This window comes from Tenrec ecaudatus, chromosome 11 (genome assembly GCF_050624435.1).
Source record: "Tenrec ecaudatus isolate mTenEca1 chromosome 11, mTenEca1.hap1, whole genome shotgun sequence".
NCBI classification, from domain to species: Eukaryota; Metazoa; Chordata; class Mammalia; order Afrosoricida; family Tenrecidae; genus Tenrec; species Tenrec ecaudatus.
In genome coordinates this window covers 113846894-113855867 of record NC_134540.1, presented here as the reverse complement: position 1 = coordinate 113855867, position 8974 = coordinate 113846894, and the positions used below count along the sequence as shown (strand labels likewise).

General features: G+C 39.5%; 1 non-coding gene and 1 pseudogene across 1 annotated transcript; one reads left to right on the top strand and one right to left on the bottom strand.

Moving 5' to 3' along the window:
- Positions 1-1097: 1097 nt before the first annotated feature.
- On the bottom strand, positions 1098-1259 carry LOC142461784 (U1 spliceosomal RNA). Its single transcript, XR_012786981.1, has one exon. It is a non-coding gene; the product is annotated as a U1 spliceosomal RNA (small nuclear RNA).
- Positions 1260-7623: 6364 nt separating this feature from the next.
- LOC142461047 (cyclin-dependent kinase 4 pseudogene) lies at positions 7624-8543 on the top strand (annotated as a pseudogene).
- Positions 8544-8974: the final 431 nt, after the last annotated feature.

The window sequence follows — 8974 nt, the reverse complement described above, 5'->3', positions numbered from 1 at the left end:
TGCACAGCTCGAGTTGAGGCTACACCAAAACTGCTGTCACTTAGAGTTTGTGGAAAACAGAAAGAGATCCTCTGTCAAGCTCCTACTACTTACATGACAAAATGGAACATTTCTATAAATGCGAACATGGATTTATTTATTTATTTATTTGGCCTTATAATATACACTGCTCCCATTTCTAGTAGAGTTTTCTTCTATTATTTGTTTTATGATGTGTTACATCATCATCATCATACAAGTTCATATGTCTGATTTATGGCTATACCACCCCAAAGTTTTTGGTACTGTCTGAGAAAAGCTAGTATGTCTCAAGCACTTGATGTGATGCTTTATTTAAATTATACTACTTGTGAAATTTAATTCTCAGGCATTGGACTGCACACCACAAGGCCAGTGGTTCAAGCACTGTAGCTTCTCTATAGGAGAAAGATGAGGTTCTATGACTCCATAATAACAGTCTTTGTAATCCCACATAGGGTCTCTGAATCAGAATGGACATGAGGGCCGTGGGTCTGAGCTATCATTTTGCTTTTTTAAGAGGGGGTAACGATCATATGCATTAGTTATAATATTATCTTCATTGTATAGAAGGTCAGAATGATTGATGAAAGCTGGGATTGAAACCCAAGCCCAACTACCCCTGGAATGCTGCTCCAATTTTTTTTTTTTTTTAGTTTCCGCTCTTCTCAAGATTTACCATGCAGGTATCCATTCGTTTTTGTTTTTCCCACATATTCACACTAATGTTACCCAAATTTGAGAAAGAACTGCAGGCTCAGAAATTATTTCAATCCAGAGTTTTCAATATTATTTCATTGAGTGTTTTTATTATTTGGGTTTTTTTTTATCAATTTATATTTTCAAACTCAAATATTCCTTTGAGGTCCCACCAATATCAAAGGTTTGGTGTTTACCTCATTTTATTGCTCCATGCCACAGTCTGAAGTACTTCTAAATCATGTACATGTATGTTTTCCTAAAATATAACCTAAGGGTTTGTTACTATCTTCCACTAGATTGATTTGCATTTCCATTTAACTTTAGATTATAATGTTTAACTTTGTCTCTTCGAGGTGGTCTTTGAAATATTTTTTGGGGAGGGGAGAGCAAACGCAGTCCCCCATTATCACAAATTATGCAGACGAGTTTCCCACATTTGGGGAAATCGCAGGGGTCAGCACATCCGGAGAGCAATGGATAACTCTCACCCTGGGAAAACCACCTTCGTGATCATGGGATCGCCCCTGCCAGGTAAGTATTGGTCTCTTAACGTCATCATTCTTCCATGTGCCATGAAGCTAATTTAGTTTTAGTTACTCTAAAACTAAAAGTTTGAGATCCTTTTCTGACATCCACTTTGATCTTTGCTTTATCTCCTGTCTTGTTTAATGACCTTTTACTTTCTTCATGTATGAGGTTCTTGATATCATTAGGCCTTCTGTCATACGTGTTTAAAACATCAAATCTGGTGAGATATTCTTGAAATTCAGGTGGGATATACTTGAGGTCATAAAATGTCTCTCATGAACTTGTTTTCATTTTCCTAAATTTCAAGCTGAAATTTAATAGCAATTGAGGGTCTTTTCCACAGTCAGCCCTTTGCCTGGTTTTAGCTGGTTAGACTTCTCCTTTTTTCCTTCACACAGATGTAGTCAATTTTATTTCTGTGTATTCAATCTAGAGAAGTCCACATGTATAGTCAACATTGTGCTTGAAAAATGGTATTTACTAAGAAGAACTGATTGCTCTTCTACAATTCTATCATTCCATCTCTGGCTTCATTTCGATCATAACACTTATTTTCCAACTACTATTCTTCCTCTTTGTTTCCAAATTTTGTATCTAATAACCAATGATTATCAATAAATCTTGAGTGCATGTTTGATCTATTTCTAACTGAATATTTTTATATAATTAATTAATTTATCATAAACGTAGGTGTTTGGGGCAAAAATTTGAATCATAATTGTATTGATTGGATTTCTTTGAAGGCAGGTAGATAGATTCCTATCACAGAGAGCATGTACTTTAAGAAAGACCTCGAATTGTCCTTTTTAATGATGAATGGAATTCCATTCCTATTGAGTGTTTCATTCCCGGCAAACTAAGCCATATGATGTTCGGATTCAAAATGGCCAATACCAGTCAATTTCGGCTCACTAATTCCTAGAATGTAATTTTTATACATTCTATTGCTTTTATAGATTTTTCACAGCTTCCCATTTCCCTAGACTCACAATTTCTTCATTCCAAATTGTGATTATTAATCAATGCTTGCAACTGTTTTCTTTGAGTGGGGCCCCAACAGCAAATGAAGATCCTCTCACAGGATTGACTCCATCCATGTCACTATGGTTGATTCTACTTTGAGAAGGCAGCCCTCACACAGTTACAGTGTGTGTACCTTCTGATGTGAATGGCTCATCTTCTGACGCTATATCCAACAATGTTATACAATTTCCCATGAGTCTTTCAGTATCTGGCAATGTTTCCATTCTGTCCTTACGTTTTCAGTGGCCAATTCCTCAGAAGTAGACAGCCCATTTATTTTTCATAGTCTGTTCTTTGTCTGGAAGCTCGACTGAATCATGTTCACTTTTAGGGACCCTGCTGATGACATACCAGTGACAGATGCTCCAGCATCATCGAAGCATAGAAGCCACCAAAGTATGACACGTTTACAGACATGTCATGGCAGAAAAATGCCGAGGTCCTCATATAACTTTTTGTGAATTCTTGCATCCTTACCAACAGCAATGCCTCTCCTTACCTTGTTTACCCTATCCCAAATGAAATAGTGTCCGTGCAACTCATGCACCTAGAACTCTCAGCCATATCTTTGTCCACTATTCCTGTTCGTGTGATATCTCTTTCCCTAAGAGTCTTCTCATTCAGCAGAGAACATATATATGTTCTCTAGCCACTCCTATTTAATTTAAGTAAACTTTCCCTAGGTCCCATGTGTGGTAGTTACATAACCTTGTATCAGTTTGGAAACTAAGAGGATTATGAGTGAAGGGGTGGAGTCTGACCTGTCAATCAGGTCATAGCCAATGAGGCCTCTGTATGAGCATGGCCTTCTCCTGAGGATTCTGGGAACTCCTGTATTCCTTCTTGGAAGCGGGAGTCACTCTCTCTGGGCTCACTCCCTTGGAGACTCCCTCCTAACAATGCTCACTCTCTGTTAGACATTCCTGAGGCGAAGCCACTTTGACCTACTCTGATGAAGCCAGAACCCTGAGGACTGGAGAAGCCACATGGAGACCCCTGCCAGCACTGAGATGCTTACACCACCACCAGATCCCCAAGATCTCCCTCCCACTGGCCGGTGATTTTCCTGCATTCGGCTTCACTGCATGTATTTCGTGAGTCAGAAGAGGACTGCATCAGACTTGATGCAACTTGATCTGGACTGGGCTGGGATGTTTTTTCAATATTCAATTGCTCTTGTATATAAAGCCCTTTCTTATTTGTTTATCTAGTCGGCCCATACTAATACACCATGGTTAGCTATTGCTTTAGAAAACTGTTCCTTCTTACAGGCAAACATATTAAATAGGCAACTTTCCTCACTGTCTCTATCTAAACTGTCTGAAATCCAGAATCTCTCCTGACTTCTCAGCAAACACCTTCAATTATCTCAATGTGATGTTCTTTCATCTTTGATCTCCTGGAGCTAGGTTAAATTTCCTATCCTGAACTCTTTTACTGCCCTGTGTTTTTGTTCTGTTATTGCATTAACAACATACTTGTCTAATTTTCTGTTTATATATTTATCTAACCTACAATAATATGAATTTAGGGAGTGGACAGGATATACAACGGAGCCTAATTCATGCTTATAGATGCATGTCAGTGCGTGGCACATCATAAATGCTCAATAATTATGAAAACCTTTCTCAATACTTGATATTACATTGTCTACCTTTTAAATTTAAGAGAAATCTGCACACACAAGTACACAAGCATTGTGGGGGGAAGTCAGATGCTCACAGACATCCTCCCAGAGGGTGATTAATTGCCAGACTATATGGCAGGCCCCACTTCCTGCTGTTAAAGACAATGGATGCATGCAGTCATCTATTTGGTTCCAGTAGGTGGGGTTTACACCCTACTGATAATGGTTCCTATGGAGATCTAGGGAATAGATTAAAGTTAAGCTGCCATCCTAAACCTAGGATCTGCCCATCTTGTCACAAATATAACCCTAATCCCTCCCCTTCCTATTGCATGTATATCCCTAGATCACCCCCCTCTCATTACTGTATTACCCATAGGATAGCCCCTTCCAGTGACGTATGTCCTCACCTGTAATTAGGGGGCTTGCACGTCCCCTGAGAATATAAAAGGCCTGGGCTGGCATTAAATCTCTCTCTCTCTCCCTCCACGTGCACCATCATGCGGGGCTGAGGTGAGCATGTTATCAGGAATTGTGTCTGACTCCATTTATTTCAATACTTCACTTCTATCTCTCATGCTCTCTATAACTTTACTATGATCTTTACTTATTATTGCTGTACAATTGCGCCTACCGGACCCGTAATGATGTGTTAGGGGCTGGCTTCCTCTGACATAGGCACCATTATCATAATCCTGCTTTTTCCTTGTTTATTTCCTATTTTGCAGGTAGTCCTTTCTCAGTTTCATCTGTGTACCTTAAATACTCACTAGTGCTCAGAAAAAATTTGTCAACCTTCTTTTCTTTCTCTTTTTTTAGAAATCATTTTTTGGGGGTTCATAAAACTCTTATCACAATCCATCCATCCATGTGTCAAGCACTTTTGTACATTTGTTGCCATCATCATCCTCAAAACATTTGCTTTCTACTTGAGCCCTTGCTACCAGCTCCTCATTTTCCCCCTTCCTCCCCGCCCCCCACATGAACCCTTAATAATTTATAAATTATTATTTTGTCCTGTCTTACACTGTCTGACATCTCTCTTCACCCAATTTTCTGTTGTTCATCTCCCAGGGAGGGGGTTATATGTAGATCCTTGTAATCAATTCCCTCTTTCTACCCCACCTTCTTTTCTTGTAACTGTAAATTTCTCTGAAACAATCTCATCCACTCCCATGACCACAATTGCTCTGTTTAAACACTCAGCTCCACCCCATGCTATACATAAAGATTTCACACTCATATAACTAAATTCTACCGAACATCTCACTATGGTACCTGTCCAAGAAAATAATGTTGCCATCAATTCAACTCTGACTCATAGCAACCCTATAGGACAGTGAACTGCACCAGTCGGTTTCTGAGGCTAAATCTTTGCAGGAGTATAACTCCTCAAATTCTTCTTGGCCTAGTGCATGTAAGTCCTCATAAATGCAAAAAATTTTTGCAGCTCACTGGGTAACCTACATCACCACCAAGATTCCTTCCTAGGCAAGACATATACAACCAATCTGTGAGACAACCTAAAATACGCCATTTATTTTATGCCTTGTACTCTAAACATCATGGATTCTATTACCTACATCCAATTAGTATCCATGTCTATTCCCTCATTTTTATCCCAGCCCAATTCAGACCTTTAGAATTTTTAACAGTCTTATTGGCATATAAATTATTCAATGGTTTAATCACATAAAGAAGAGTTGTACAATCATCACCACAATCAGTTTCAGAATATTTTCTTCATTCTTGTACTCACTGTTATTAGCTCCCCATTTCTTACAACCTCCCCTGCTATATTTATTCCCAAGGAGCCATTAATCCAGTTACTATAAATAAACCTTAAAAAACAAACAAACACTAATAAGAATAACAAAGTAAAACAGATAAACTCCTCAATGGAAAAGAAAGCAGAAAATATTAAAAATTAGAACAAATTAAAATTGATCATAAGATTAATCAAGTAATTTTTTCCTTAATGTTTCTTAATATGATTCCAATGTATTTTTTCTACTCAGTTTTTAAAATTATGATAAGTTGATCATCTTTCTCCTGTGGAGCAACCTATGGTCATTTTGAAAAACCAATTATTCAAGTAGCCCATTGCTTAACCACTTTCACCACCATGACTCCATATGTGTTCATGTGTGTGTTGATATATGTATGTATGTACACATACATACATATACTTATATACATGGATATATATATAAACAATATCACACCTACAATTGAGTGTTACTATGTTCGTTATGTTATTCAACCTATCACTTTTATCCCTTTCCAAATTGTACCATCACTCTTGTAGAAGTCCTGTCACATAGTGTTCTCCTTTCCATGTACCTCCCAATCACCTTTGGTAATTACTAGTAAAATTTATACATTTTCCTACTCTACATATTAATAAAAGCAAGGATAGATCTCCTTCTTGGTGTAGATATGAGTTTGTCTTCTGTAAAATCTATATTTTATGAGGGGAGTTTTCTGAAACCAATCTTTTGATTATTTCTCTAAATTACCAATACAAACTTCTGAAATATACCCTACCATCTAAATTATTTCACAATTTGTGGGACTTGCCACATTGATAGACCATCCCTCCTGACCTATAGAGTACTGGTTACTGTCAAGTAGGATCCAGTACTTAATTAACATGTCTCTCTCAAGTGTATTTCTTTAACCCAGTTTATATACTGTGTAATCAGTTGCCCTTAAATTGATTCTGTCTCATGCCCATCCTTTGTAAGTCAGAGTAGAACTATGGGTGATTTTTCAGACATACAGAAGTTGTATATAGCCTAACTTTTCTTCAATTCTGACCCATAGGGGCTCTATAAGACAGAGAATAATTGCCTCTTCTTGACAGTAACACTTTTTGGAAGTAGAAAGCTTCAACTTTCTCCCACTAGGTGGCTGGTAGGTTTTAACTGCTGGCCTTAGAGTTAGCAGCTCAACATTATGCCACCCAGGGTCCTGAGGTGTCTTTAAATAGCTAGCTCACCGGTTCTCAACCTGTGGGTTATGACCCCTTTGGAGGTGGAAGGACCCTTTCACAGGGGTCACCCGATTCATAACAGTAGCAAAATTACAGTTACGAAGTAGCAACAAAAAAAATTTTAACGGTGGGGGATCCCCACAACATGAGGACCTGTATGAAAGAGTCGGCGGTATTAGGAAGGTTGAGAACCACTGATCTAGCTGTTCCGTTACTAACTGAATGCGTCAACTATTTGTACCACCAGAGACTGCATACACTGTTTATCTGGCAGACGTTTTGCAATGTGACTTTTATTTATAAATATAATTTATCAATGCAATTTTATATATTTATAAGTATAATATCATTTATAAATAAATTTCATTTACAAATATAATTTCTCTTTTATCTATTCAAGAAATGTGACAAAGGTGATAAAATATCTATGTCCCTATGGTCTCCTATTTCTTCACAATCTTAAATTGCAAAATCTTGAAAGCAGTGTATATCTAGAGCATGATGACTTTAGAAAGAGAAGAAGATTAAACAGGGAAAAACCAAGGTCGTTCAGAGCACACATTTTTGGAATGCTGCTTCCATATTAAAATATAAAGGAGAGGTCCTCTGCGTCCAGCTGCTGGGGAGCCCAGCAGGGGTGTATGGTGCCTCAGGACTCGACTCCCAGGGCCTGATAATGGACCATCCCCGCAGCCCTTGCTCTGGATTGAGGGTCTCCTCTGATCTGAGAATGGCCACCTCTCCCTGTGAGCCAGTGGCTGAGATTGGTGTGGGAGCCTATGGCACGGTGTACAAGGCCTGTGGTCCCTCAGCGGCCACTCTGGCCCTCCATAATGTGAGAGTCCCCAGTGTTCTCGAGAAGGCACTGGCGGCGACCTTCCTGTCAGCACTGCTCGGGAGGTGGCCCTCCTGACATGGCTGGAGGCGGCCGACTTCCTAAGGTTGTCCAGCTGATGGGCGTGTATGCCACAGTCCGAACCGATCGGGAAACCAAGGTGACGCTGGTGCTTGAACACCTGGACCAAGACCTACGGACGCATCAGACGAAAACCCCTCACCAGGATTGCCAGTGCATCTGATGCGGAATTTTCCAATAGGCCTTGATTTCCTGCATGCCAATTGCATCATTTACTGGGACCTGAAACCGGAGAACATTCTGGTGACAAGCAATGGGACAGTCAAGCTTTCTCCCGAAGTTCTTCTGCAATCTGCATATGCAGCAACCGTGGACGTGCGGCGTGTTGGCTGTATCTTCACAGAGGCAAAATTTTTTATCTGATCGGCTTGCCCCCAGAGGAAAACTGGCCCTGAGAAGTCTCTCTCCCCCGGGGAGACTTTGGCGGTTTCCGAGGTGGAGGAGTCCGGAGCACAGCTGCTGCTGGAAATGCTGGTTTTTAACAACCCCCCAAAAGAATTCCTGGCTTCCGGGTCCTGCAGCACCCTTATCTATGTAAGCGCGAAGGATCAGGCATTGAAGTGCCTGGACCAGGACCAGGACCCAGAGAAGGAAGAGAACCTCCTCTTTCCCTTCCTCTGGAAGGGAACTCAGCACATACTGAGTTCTCTTCAGGTAGACGTGGACCTATTACATTTATTGACAATAAATGTAAAGGCCAAGCACACGGTTTCTCAGGTATCTGTTTGATCTGAATCATCCCTCTACCCAATGGTAGGATTTAGTCAGTTCACACTGGTTCTATAAAACCTGTACCCAATTGCTGATTTCCGTGAATTTTGTTAAAATGGCATTTGTCATTAGGGTATTCTATGTGCCTGTAGTAATGTTCATTCTATCCATAGGTTAAAAAAATAGACAGAACTATGCTTGTAATACTTTTTTATTCACATCATAAAACTTGTTATACTTTTGATGAAATGCTATATTTTTAGTCTATTGCATTTGTTGCTTCAGTATACAAATGTTTAGCATATGAGGAAAAGTGGCAAACAACCACAGGGTGACATTTCAGTCTTGTATTACACCCCAAACTCCCATGAGATATTATGAGTGAATTATGCAATTACTGAAAGTGTTCAAGGAGCTAAAAATATTATAAGAATAATTGCTTTAGGTTTAGCAG